Source organism: Pezoporus occidentalis, unplaced genomic scaffold (assembly GCF_034315485.1).
Source record: "Pezoporus occidentalis ecotype Australia unplaced genomic scaffold, CSIRO_AGI_Poc_V1 ctg8, whole genome shotgun sequence".
Classification (NCBI taxonomy): domain Eukaryota; kingdom Metazoa; phylum Chordata; class Aves; order Psittaciformes; family Psittacidae; genus Pezoporus; species Pezoporus occidentalis.
Genome location: NW_026916158.1, coordinates 11,412,276 through 11,423,680, shown reverse-complemented (window position 1 = coordinate 11,423,680; position 11,405 = coordinate 11,412,276). Strand labels below are relative to the sequence as shown.

At 45.5% G+C, this 11,405-nt stretch overlaps 1 protein-coding gene and 1 long non-coding RNA gene across 9 annotated transcripts in view; one reads left to right on the top strand and one right to left on the bottom strand.

Moving 5' to 3' along the window:
* Positions 1-3,267: 3,267 nt before the first annotated feature.
* Positions 3,268-6,632, bottom strand: LOC134155711 (uncharacterized). The gene is made up of 3 exons (XR_009961690.1): positions 6,420-6,632; positions 4,229-4,327; positions 3,268-3,706 (listed from the first exon to the last, which is right to left on the bottom strand). It is a non-coding gene; the product is annotated as an uncharacterized LOC134155711 (long non-coding RNA).
* A 613-nt stretch (positions 6,633-7,245) lies between these two features.
* The window catches only part of TBL1XR1 (TBL1X/Y related 1), a 116,073-nt gene continuing 111,913 nt past the window's right edge, over positions 7,246-11,405 (top strand). For all 8 annotated transcript variants that reach the window (XM_062603168.1, XM_062603161.1, XM_062603169.1 and 5 more), the window contains exon 1: positions 7,246-7,458. The gene's annotated coding sequence lies outside the window, so the exon portion shown is untranslated. The remainder of the gene's footprint in view (positions 7,459-11,405) is intronic.

Sequence of the window (11,405 nt, the reverse complement as noted above, 5' to 3'; positions counted from 1 at the left end):
TGCTTTAATTGAGTGTTAAGCACATCAGTGATGTGCAGTGAAAAACAAAGCTGGAGATCCAGGATGAAATCCTAGCCCAGCGGAGTGGGAGAAAAAACAAACCAAACAACTGCAAAACCTCTATTGACTTTAAGGGATTTAATCACTGGAGTAAGTTGCCTAATAACATAGGACAGGGTGTGCTTTGGCACCACCATGTACTTCGTTCCTTTTACATTTAATATGCCAGAAAACAATGCTTAAGGTCTTGGTAGATGTGGATATAGCATATCCACCTACAGGAAAGCAGCTGATACTAACACTATAATAAGACTAAAACCCAGTGATTCCTGAATGTACCTATTGATATTTTATTTTTTAAACCTTTTTGACACTCTTATTAGCAAAACCTAATTAGAAGGTGGTTTGCAAAAACTGCTGTCCTCAGGACATAAAGTATAGCCCTCACATAAGTAATATTATAATCTTTAAAATACTTTATAAACACTAATTCACCCTCCCAATTTTCTTGTGAGATAGATAATTATGTGTTAACAATATCATCATCATCATTAGTAGCTGCATTAGTCCTCTCTTTTTATAGATGGAAGCTCATGCCCTGATAATAAACAGCTTGCTGAAGGCCACATGAGGAGTCTTTCAGGGCTCTGATGAGGGAGCAAACAGTCCTGGCTCCATTGTCCACTCACATGAAAATCCAGAACAATGTAGGTACAATGAAAGAAAATCAGGGCTTTAAGTATGGGCAAGAAAAAAGGAATCCTCTTCAAGCTGGCTGGATTCCTGGGCTGCCAGGAAGTATTAGAATAGTATGTGACAGAGATAAAGGTAAATATCTAACAAATATTATACCTTTTTGTACTTGTGCCTTTATTTACTTAATTATACCAAGTAAAGTAGATTGTATTATGAATCACAATGACACAATACTGAATTTCTGCAACCACATCCTAGCAATGTGAGATAATCCGGTTTGATCTCATATGAGAGCCAGATATGTCTTGCTTGAAATTTCAGAGGTGTGCGATAGCAGCTGGCACACACCCTTTTTCATAACCTTGTTAAAATAAAACACGTTTGGATTTGCTTGGCCATTGTAGGATGTAACATCTGAATTACAACCCTGCTGTGAAGGAAGCTTTGCCATAATCATGGATTTAACAAGGCCCTCTTCGGTATTTCTGTTTGAGAAGTACCTTTTTCCACCCCCTATTTTAAGAAATGTGGATATTTACATATCCAACTAGCAGCAACAAGAACAAAAAATAATACACTCCTTAGAGAGTGATTAAAGGCCAAAAATTAATTTGTTCCTACGTCTCTAAACTAATGACTAGAGAACTCTGAAGCAGTCTGGTCTTGCATTGCTGGGTGTGCTCGCAGAGACGTTGTTTAACAACAGCCTGCCTGCTGTCATGGTATCCATGGTCAGAACATTGCCTCTCAAGGGAACCACCCCAGTTCACATTGAAACTGCAGCTCCACACCTGCAATAACTAAACCTGCTGGGGTAGTCCCTGTTGCTTTAAGGAGTCAGATCTGTATCAGTATCTTTCTGTGGTGTTCACTCATTTTTCTTCTCTTCTCCACAATTGTAAGAAACATCCGCACATCCTCCTGGGGCCAGATTCTGGGTAGCAAGGGATGGTATTCAGGGCTTTCAACAAGACACTCGTGGTGCCAGCTGGGACAACTGTCACTTTGTCCTCCCTCTTGTGCCAGAACTGCTTCTGGAGCCCAGGGGGACAGTGGCATTCTCTGCCCGCTGTGGGCAGGGAGGCCCTGGGACTGCAGCAACAAACCCATTGTTTTTTTCCTCAGAAAGGGGAAAAATGTGCCCCAGTGGGAGTCGCCCTTCCCCTGCAGGAAGACAAGGTGCAGGAGCCCTTGCTTGAAGGGAGCTGAAGCAGCTGGCATCTATTCTCCTGTTTCTTTCACTTTTCTTTTAAAATACGTTCCTCTGGCAGTGATCTGAAAGCGCGCCTTGGTGTGATACATTCGCACACACATTTGTGTCCCTCTTAAAGCCCTTAGGGTACACTGGGGCTCCGGGCAGGAGGTCGGCAGCAATAAAACAATAAGGCCAATGGCTTTGTTTGGTAAATATCCCAATCCCAAAGCAGCAGTTTTTAACTTTGTCATCTATAGGCTCTGCTATTTTTGTGAGGCTTGCTGGTAGCTTTTAAAAACTAGAAACATGAAATTGCCCCTATGTAGAACAGCCAGGACCAGGAGCCTGTGCCCTGCTAAAGCTCTGTTTACCAGGGAGATGCTAACTAGTTCACATGTCTTAACACCACCAATTTACAGCTGTACTAAATGGCATAACTTGTGTCCTGAAATTTCTGAAAGCTGCTTCATGGCTTTGCATCACACTGTTTACCAACTGTCTACGAATAAGGGACTAGTCTTCATGGCTTTGCATCACACTGTTTATAAACTGTCTACAAATGAGGGACTAGTCACCTGGTCGTGCTGTTCTTCCACTTTTGCTGTTTATTCTGGGAAGCAGAAACTTCCAAGATTGATCTGGATAAGTGCATCAATGAAATGATCATCTTGGGATTGAATCCTCTCTGCCTTATGGAGATCAACAATGCATTTGTGTGTGTATAAAGCAATGGATAGAAAGAAAAAGTAGTGCTACAGGCATATTAATCACCAATGTTAGACATTTCTTAGCACATGTCCACTGATCAATTATTGATGAATCTGTATGCCAAGGTACTGGCAGAAGGTACTCCCTACTCAGAAACCAGTCCCTTTCCCAGCATGTCCTCTCCTGCAGCCACTGCCAGCAGCTGCAAGAAGAATAAAGCCAATCCCTTCAGAGTGGTGAATTCCCACTTCCTTTCTTGGTATACTCAACAAAAGGGCAAATAATTTAGAAGTCGTTTTGTTTAATTAGATATCTTCCTCATAGTAAGGGAAAAAACAAGGCTTAGAGTACAAAGGCCACTGGCCCTAACTGTTCAGTGGTCCAAATTCATTGCTCATAGACACAGGGAAGTCATGGGTAAGTCATGGGGAAATTGCTAGAGTGCGGGTGAATGTCTGCTCCTTCTCACTGTTTTCTGGCATGGCAGCATTATTAGGTTTAAAGGTGCCTTACATGAATCCGTTTGGGGATGCAAACTGAAAACAGCATCTTTGCAGGGAATGGGAACATCCGTGAAGGGGGCTGACTCCAGCACCCTGATCCCTCCTCTGCTCTGTGCAAGGGTGCTCCCCAATGGGAGCCTGCCAGTTCTTCTCTTTAGGTCAACCGAGTGTAAGTCCCGCTTGTTTAAAATCAGTTTAGTTGGGGCTCGCCTGCATATCAAAGACAGTATGGTAATTTTTACAAGGAAAAGGCTTTGCCCTGGTGTTGGCCAGACTTGTCCCTGCGCTCCCTGTTTCACAACGTGGTGCTGAGTCACTGCCATTTCTTACCCAGCAAGCGCTCGTGTTCTCTTGGTGCTATGTTTGTATAGGATGGGGTCCTGTAATTCATGCTGTAACTAGGGGTTCTTTGCATATACAAGAGCTAAAAATGAAACAGAGCCTTCCTGGTTCACTGGTATTTATGCACTGCCATGTGTGGGCAAGATTCATTCTTGCACCTAGACTGTGTGGTGGACTGGGCTTGAACTGGCTTTTCTGGTCAGTCATTTAGTTCCTGCTGATGTACTGGTACCTCTCATTGGGCCTATAGTCTCACCCTGATCTGCAAAAGATTTATGGGTATATATTATATAGATTTAACACAATACCATGGCTTTTATTATTTGCTGGAAAATGTTAATAATAAAAAAAAAACAAGTATTACTGAAGCATTTTAATCCCTGAAGTCATTTTTGAGTAGAAGGCATGAATTATTAATTGTTATTATTGCAGCACATACCTATCTCACAGGACATTGTGAGGATTAATTAATTCTTGTAAAGATGAAAAAGGCCATATAGGTGTCAAGGGTTATGACTAAAGTGCTTTGAAAATGGAAACCACCCCATGAGTGTCAAGTATTATTATTTATGGAGTCCGGGCAATGTGTTTGGTGCTGTACAAACACTGGTCCAGTTACTGCAAATATTTGCTTGTATGTGCTTTGTAGGCTAAGCACTCACTGATACAATTGCAACTATTTTGTTGTCTTACAAATATGGCTGTGAGAAGCCTTTCCAGCAGTTGGGATGACAGAGCCATGGGACATGAGCAGCTGGGCTGGTCAAGCACTCCAAAAGCATACCTTTATGCAAATACACGGATGAACCAAGACCTCACATCTGTTCCAGTTCTACATCCAGAAGTTAGGGACTGGTCCCGTCTTTCTCGCTACTACGAGACACTGTAAAAGGAAACGTAGTAACAGTTATTGTTTAAAAGTGCCTCTCCCAGATCAAGGCAAAGCCAAGTCCCTAAGCACAGCTCACTCACTGAACCACCTGCCATAAACCATAACCTGTTCAACTGCCCTGTGTTGTGTTACCCAACCTTTGTTCCTGGAAACCTATGAAAGTGAGAACCTCCCTCCTGAATGCTCTGGAAGTGGCTCCTGGTAACTTTGAGCCCAGCCGCCTTTTTGGGCAACAGAACTACAAAGCCTAAAGCTCATCGCAGAAAGTGAGGCCTTCATGCAGTCCTGTGGGTGTCCTTCATAAAGAAAGGAAACCCAGAACAAATCGATGGTGTAGAATTATTAAAGCAGAAATCTGCCAGAATGCACTTTGTGGATTCAACAGAGCAGAAGATATACTGGGGTAATCAATCACCAAGCTGAGTACATCATCACATTAAAAACAAGAGCCTGGCACCCCAGAGTCGTGACTGAACATTTGGAGAACACCAGACCGTGGAAGCCTTCAGCCACATGACTTCAGTTCTGCACGCTGTTGCTGCTCAGCAGGCGGACGGGAAGACGGTGTTTGTCCTTCCTGTGGGCCAAACAGCACACACGTGAGGGGTTCTCCCTCCTCCCTCACACAAGCTTTCTGAACTTTACACCTCCCGTTCCTGTTTCCTGGGCTTCTCACAGCTCCTCCCATACTCGTCCTCAGGCCTCCAGTCTCCTGCAAGAGGTCCCTTATTTTCTTTCCTCCTGTCTTAGGCTATGCTCATCCACTGTTACTGCTTGTTTTCTTTTACCTGGGAAAGAAAGCCATCAGAGTATCAAGAGGTTAAATTCCTTCAGAAGCATGGACAGATCTGAGATTATAATGCAGGAAGGGTTAATGAGTCCCTTGCCATTTTTTTTGCCCCTCTTATATTTCCCAATGTACAGCAAAGTGTTCAAATTTTGGAATTGGACTGGTCTTCAAAAATTATCACCTTTTTACATACGTAAAGCAGACAACTTACACACCACTACTGGGAAGAGAAAGTGGACAATTTGGACCATCACGGTCATTACAGAAATAAATGCTGAGTATCAACTGGTTTGCAATTACAAATATGGCCCCTGGCTTTCTGGAGAGACTTTGGTTTCCTCATACAACTCAGGCCTCTCCAAGGAAGGCAGCCCAAGGCTTTCTCAGAATTTAATGATTCTGCAGTAGAAAAAAAAAAAATCTGTTTTCTCCAAGTATTTAAATACTCTTCTTCATAGAAGAAAGAGAAAAATGCCTGACCCTGAACAACACGAGCACTGTGAGATGATCCTATACCCAGAGACCCACCCATCTGCTTTCATCGAGGCTTTGTAGAGTTGAGGGGTCCCATCTACTGTGACATGAGGCTCATGTAGATGAAATCTGCCTACAGTATGTCCCAGTCCTTAGGCTGAAAGTAAAATCCACCCTTAACTCCAATACTGCGACCTTATGACTAGCATAACTCTTCAGCAATGCTGAGCTCTGCTCACGTGGCCCATCTGTTTTCCAGTTTTGCCAGCTGCAGGAAAAGCAAGTCCTGCAGAAACACAGTGATATGGGAACCCCATTTGGGCAGCACCAGACCTGGACTTATGCATGTAGGGAGCCTTTGGCACAAGCAGGAATGACATCTGATGTTGATGTCAGATGCGTGCAGGGTTTGCAGTCACTGGGACTCTGCATGGGTGCCAGTGTCCAGCCATGAGAGCGCTGGACCAATGCCCAAGAGCGTGAAATGTTATTTCAAAAACATTTTAAGAGAGAAAGGATTGCCTAGTGATGTATATGGGTTTGATTAACAAAGCCTGCTTTAAAAATTGAACAAGTGATGCAAACAATAAATAGCATTTCAATTCTAAAACTGAACAGCACCCAGGTAGGATACAGCATTATTGCTGTATAGCATTATTTTTTATTACCTAAAATTACAGAGTAGACGCAATAACGGGCCCAGGCACAAGCTTCGCAGCGCACCCCGAGCAGGGCTGGATCCCCAGTGCCGGCTGCCATTGTCAACCGCAGCGCGCTACAAAGAAAGAAGTAAACCACCATGTTAAATCCTGCATTTACACAAGCGCCTTTGGCAGCGGAGCACAAATTAATGGCTTTCCTCGAAAAACCTCCATGGCTGTGCCACGCCGCCTGGTCACACGGGGCCCGCCGGCCCTTCCCCGCTCCCTCAGGGTTCCCCGAGCAGCGGGCTCAGGTCCCGGGCGGCTGCTGGGCCGCGCACCACCGGCAGGCCCGAGCTGACTCCCCTTTCTGCCGGGGCCCGGGCGGGCTCCCCCGTGCCCGCCTCTCCTCAAGCACGCCGGGCCGCCGCTGACGCCTGCCCGCAGAGCGCGGGGACGGAGAAAGGGAGGGGATCCCCCGCCCCGGCCGTCGACCCCCGCGCTGCCAGGGCGGTGGGTCTGTTTAGCCGTGCGGCCGTACCAGGCCGGTCCCACTCCCCCTCGCTTGGCCTCGCCTCCCGGCTCCTTCCCTTCCCTTCCCTCCCTTCCCTCAGCGGCGGCGCTGTCTCTGGCGCCCATTTCCGTGCGGCTGGCCACCTTCTCCCCGCGCGGAGTGTCTGAGGGCCGCTGGCTGCTCGGAGCCGCTTGGCTCCTTCCCTTAGTAACAGCTTTTACATTCTGCCTCAATTCCTCCTCAATCTAAATCACACACACATACACAGATATTACTTTTTTTTTTTTTTTTATCCCCTCCCTCCTTCCTCGGGACTTAATCTCTAACCCCCCCTCTCCCCACCCTCCCCCTCCCCCCGGCCCCTGGCTCGGATATAATTGAATATCACAGCACTACGCGCTGCTTATTTTTTTTTTCTTCCTCCTGTGTGTGTGTGGTGGTGTTTTGGGGTTGTGTTCCCCCCCCTCCCCCCCCCCTTTTTTTCCCTCCTCCTCTCGGTGTGGACACCTCAGCTAAAAAAAAATATATACATTACCGATACACGTACGTGTGTACACACGCACACACACAGCGGCAGAGATGTGTATGTATATATATATGGCTGTATAAAAAAAAACCCAGGAGGAGAGACAAACAAGGGTGAATTGCTCGTACCTCCGTTCCCAAGGAGGGGGGGAGCCGCCGCTCCGCCGCCGCTCGCAAGGTAAGCACCGGGGCTGCCCACCGCCGATCCCCGCGGGCCGGGAGGGGGCCGCGGGAGAGGGCCGCGGCCGGGCCGGGCCGGGCCGGGGAATGGGGGGCGGGCGCCCTGTTTGTCGTTGTGGCGGCTGGAGGCGGGCGGGGGATGGGCGCTAGCCTAACGCTCGCCGCGGCCCCTGCCCCCCCCCGGCCCCCTCTCCTTTATCAGTGCTGTGGGGTGCGGGGGGAGCGCCCCGGGGCTCGGTTTTGGGAGTATGTTGGTTTTTTTTTAAGCAAACGGCACCCCCTCTTCCCCTCCCCCTCTCCGCGCCGCTGGCCTCCCCTCCCCCATCCCGCTTCATTTTTGTTACAGGATTTAACGGGGGACACACACCGGCCTGGGCAGCGAATGGCACACGGGAGCCATGGCGAGAGGCCTATTTTTAGCCAGTTTTGTGTGGAAAAGCACTTTCCCCTCCCCCTCCCCGTTTATTTACTTGGGGGGGGGGGAGGGGAAGGGGAGGAAAAGCAGGGTGGGGGCCCGGCCGTTTTTGGGGGGGCTGGCGGAAAGAGGCAACACAGACCGTGCCTGATGTCTGTGTGTGTCCCCCAGGGGTGAAGCAGCCAAGTTACTGATCAGTTTCACTTGAGAAGTTCAGGGCGGAACGTGAGATACCCCGTGGTGGTGGCAGGGAGTAGGCCTGGGTTGGGCACAAAAATCAGCTTGGCACTTCACTTAAGCCTGCTCTACTTGGGTTGATCCCTGTCCGAAACCCTGTGCAAATCGTGCATTGCATCTTCTAGGTAGGTTTGCTCATTTGGGACAATGTGTACGTTTTCTTGGCAGAGGATTATGTCCTTCAGTATGTGGCTTGTTATTATTGTTGTACTCCCGAAAGGGTTAAACATAGTGTTGTTCCAGGTGAATTTAATCTTTCATCACCGAATTTCCTTTTAAGGCAGCCTGACAGAATAAAAGTCTCCACTTGCTGGTCTTTTTACTTTATCCTCGAAAAGCAAACTTTGTATGTGCTGTGTGGCAGAGCCTCATTGCTGTAGATGACACGTGAGTCTGGAGGAAAGTTTGGTTTGTAGGTCGCTGTGTAGGAAAGTGAAGTTCTCTGGTGAAGTTTTTACTACTCTCCAGTGTGCTCAACTTCCTTGCTTTCCTGTCTGTGTAAATCAAAGCCTTAGCTGATTTATGGAGGGGACAGGGGATCACAAAACATATTACTTCTTTATTGTTAAAGCATGAGAAGCATGATCAGGAAACCAAGTCTTTGTTGTGCAAAAAAAAAAAAAACAACCCACCAATTATTTTGGACTCTTTGCTATCCTGGTACTAAAATAAATGTCTGAGCAGACTAAGCAATGCTAACAAGGTCCTTTGGTATCTGCAGGCTCTACTCTTTGAGTGTTCACTGGGGCAGTGGTTTGTGCCCCTTTGAGAGCGAGGTCACCATTTGCAAAGTTGATGTTTGGATTTTGAGTTGGATGGCAGCTTTTGGTAGCACAGGGCTTTTGTGGGACCTCTTACTCCAAGCAAGCTGAAGGCTGATTTGTGTGAGGCTCATGCTGGATTTGGGGCCTTCCTTGGGACATCTTGTATATTAATTGTTTTTTCACAATATATTTCAACTGAGGACTAATCCTGGAAACTTTTGTGTGTCCTTGGATTTCAGCAAGTGGATATGTATTAGTGGATGAGCTGTGAAAGGGTTTTTTTCCTCTTAGTCATGGAACTAGAAGGCTGTACTGTTCTGGTGATAGCGCTTAGAGTGCAGGTGGTGCCCTGTAAATGATCACAGCAAACTTTCTGTGTTTTTTTAATAGTGATTTTTTTTTCCCTTTGCTTTTGGTTAAGATCTAGTGGAATAGCTGTGTGGTGTATTGTTTACCTAAGATCACCTGGGCCTGTGCACTGTTGGTCTGAAGTTGTCTTAGGGGAAGGTGGATTTGTCTCCATGAGAACAGGGTTCATGTGGTACTGTGTCTTGGGAACTTGGTGGCATGCCTCCCAAACTGTTATTGAGAACACCTGGAAAATACTTAGTTCTCACTGCACGAGGAAAGGGGAAGGAAATGTAATCTGAGTATGAAAAGAGTTGGGGATTGGCTTTTGGGCTTTTATTTTTTTGTAAGACCAGGTGAGAGTTTATGATTTTGTTCATTTAAACTTCCACGACCATAATGCATGTGTGTAGCATAAACAATGCAATAGTTACAGGAGATTCTGTTGCTTAAGCTCTTTTCCTCTTCAAACAGGTGGTTATGACTTCTTTTTTTCTCTGTGAGGTTTTTTTTTTTTTTTAATATGAATACTTCTTTCAGTTTTACTCTATATATGGTAATTATTGATATTTGTGTAATGCTTTGAAGTTGTGAGCCATGGTACAAGCACGAAGCACCCAACAGCAGTACGTCATAGTCATTTTCCCATCATGAAAGAGTTTGATGCTAAAAAGCGCTACAGCCCTAAGCATAAAGAAGCTCTGGATGGATTAGCAAAATGGTCAAAATTGCTGAGAATGTTGTTTTCAGGTAATACTTTTTAGTTAAGAAGAAAAAATCTGAATAATGTAAAGCAAACTGAGTTATCTTACCTAACTCAATTTTGGTTCTGGAATTTAATTTAACATGAACTTCACATTTGAGTCAGAATGTGTTTGCTGTTATAAATTTTGTAGTGGCAATGAAGACCCACATCCTACAAGGATGTAATTGTGCAGAAGTCAGGAAGTTCTGTGGAGAAACACACACAACTTTGTGAACATCAGTGGTCTAGTTCAGGTGAATAAGCTCTGCAGATGTCTGAAGTTGCTTACAGAAGTTAAGTGTGTTTTGTATTAGCGGTGGGCAATAGGATGTGACTCTTTTGAGACACTGATACTTTTTTTCTTTTATCACAGCACTGTTTAGTGTTTTGGGGAAAGCTGCGGCAGTGGCAGGCATGACACCTTTTGGGATACCTTTCCGTCACTAATCCTGTTCCCTCTTCTCATCTGGAGTCCTAGGAGATAACTACCACCCTCCAGTTTTTGCTTGCTTTGCCTGTCTCTTCCATTCCCCCCATAGCTGCTCAGGATGGTGGTGCCCGTGTGAATTCTGACACCTTGATGGAGAGGCAGACACAACCCTGCCACCAGCTCTTCCCCTTCTGAACTGGGATAGGGAGTTCAAAAAGTGGTCCAGTCTGCTTTGAAGAGGAGTGGAAGAATAGGGTGTACCGCAGGAGTGTGTTTTGTCAGTACTGTAATATTGTGATACTGAATTGTATCATACTGACATACAACTAATTTTTAATCTAATTCCTGTTGTTTATATTGAGAATTGTGATACTGTTATGGGTACTGACCATCCTTGGGGCCTGTGTGTGTGTTTCTGCATGCGTACACGTGCAACGTATAGTGTGTAACAATGACTATATTTAAAGCCCTAAACATCAGCTCATGCAAGTAGATGCAGGTTGGAGAGAAGTGAAAGTGTGTGCACACACTCTATAATTATACATGTTTGGTTCCTACAAAAAGTGCCTACTGCGAGAATATACTCATTGCATGCTCATTAAAAAATATAAATATAAGTGTTTGTGCTAGGGGAAGAAGTGTCATAAGTTTTTCATTAGGAACTATGGTTGATACCTCTTCTCCGTGTTTGAGTTGCACTGTAGCATTAATGTAGTTCCTTCAAATTAACAGGTGATGAAGAAACTGTTTCTGTTTTCCTGCTACTGATTAAGCTACCCTGTCCCAAATACATGCAGCTTTCTAAGTACTGCAGTGTGAAGTTAGATGGTCTTAATTTCTGTAAAGTAGCTTAACGGGAAGAGTGACTTTACTGGAAAAATGTTCATCCAGTGATCTCAAGCAGAGTAGATGGAGACTGCTTTATTCATCTCGTAATTGGTTTCCTCCGAGATAAAGTATGACAATGAAATGAGGAATAAGAAATATCATTTGATATGAGACTGAC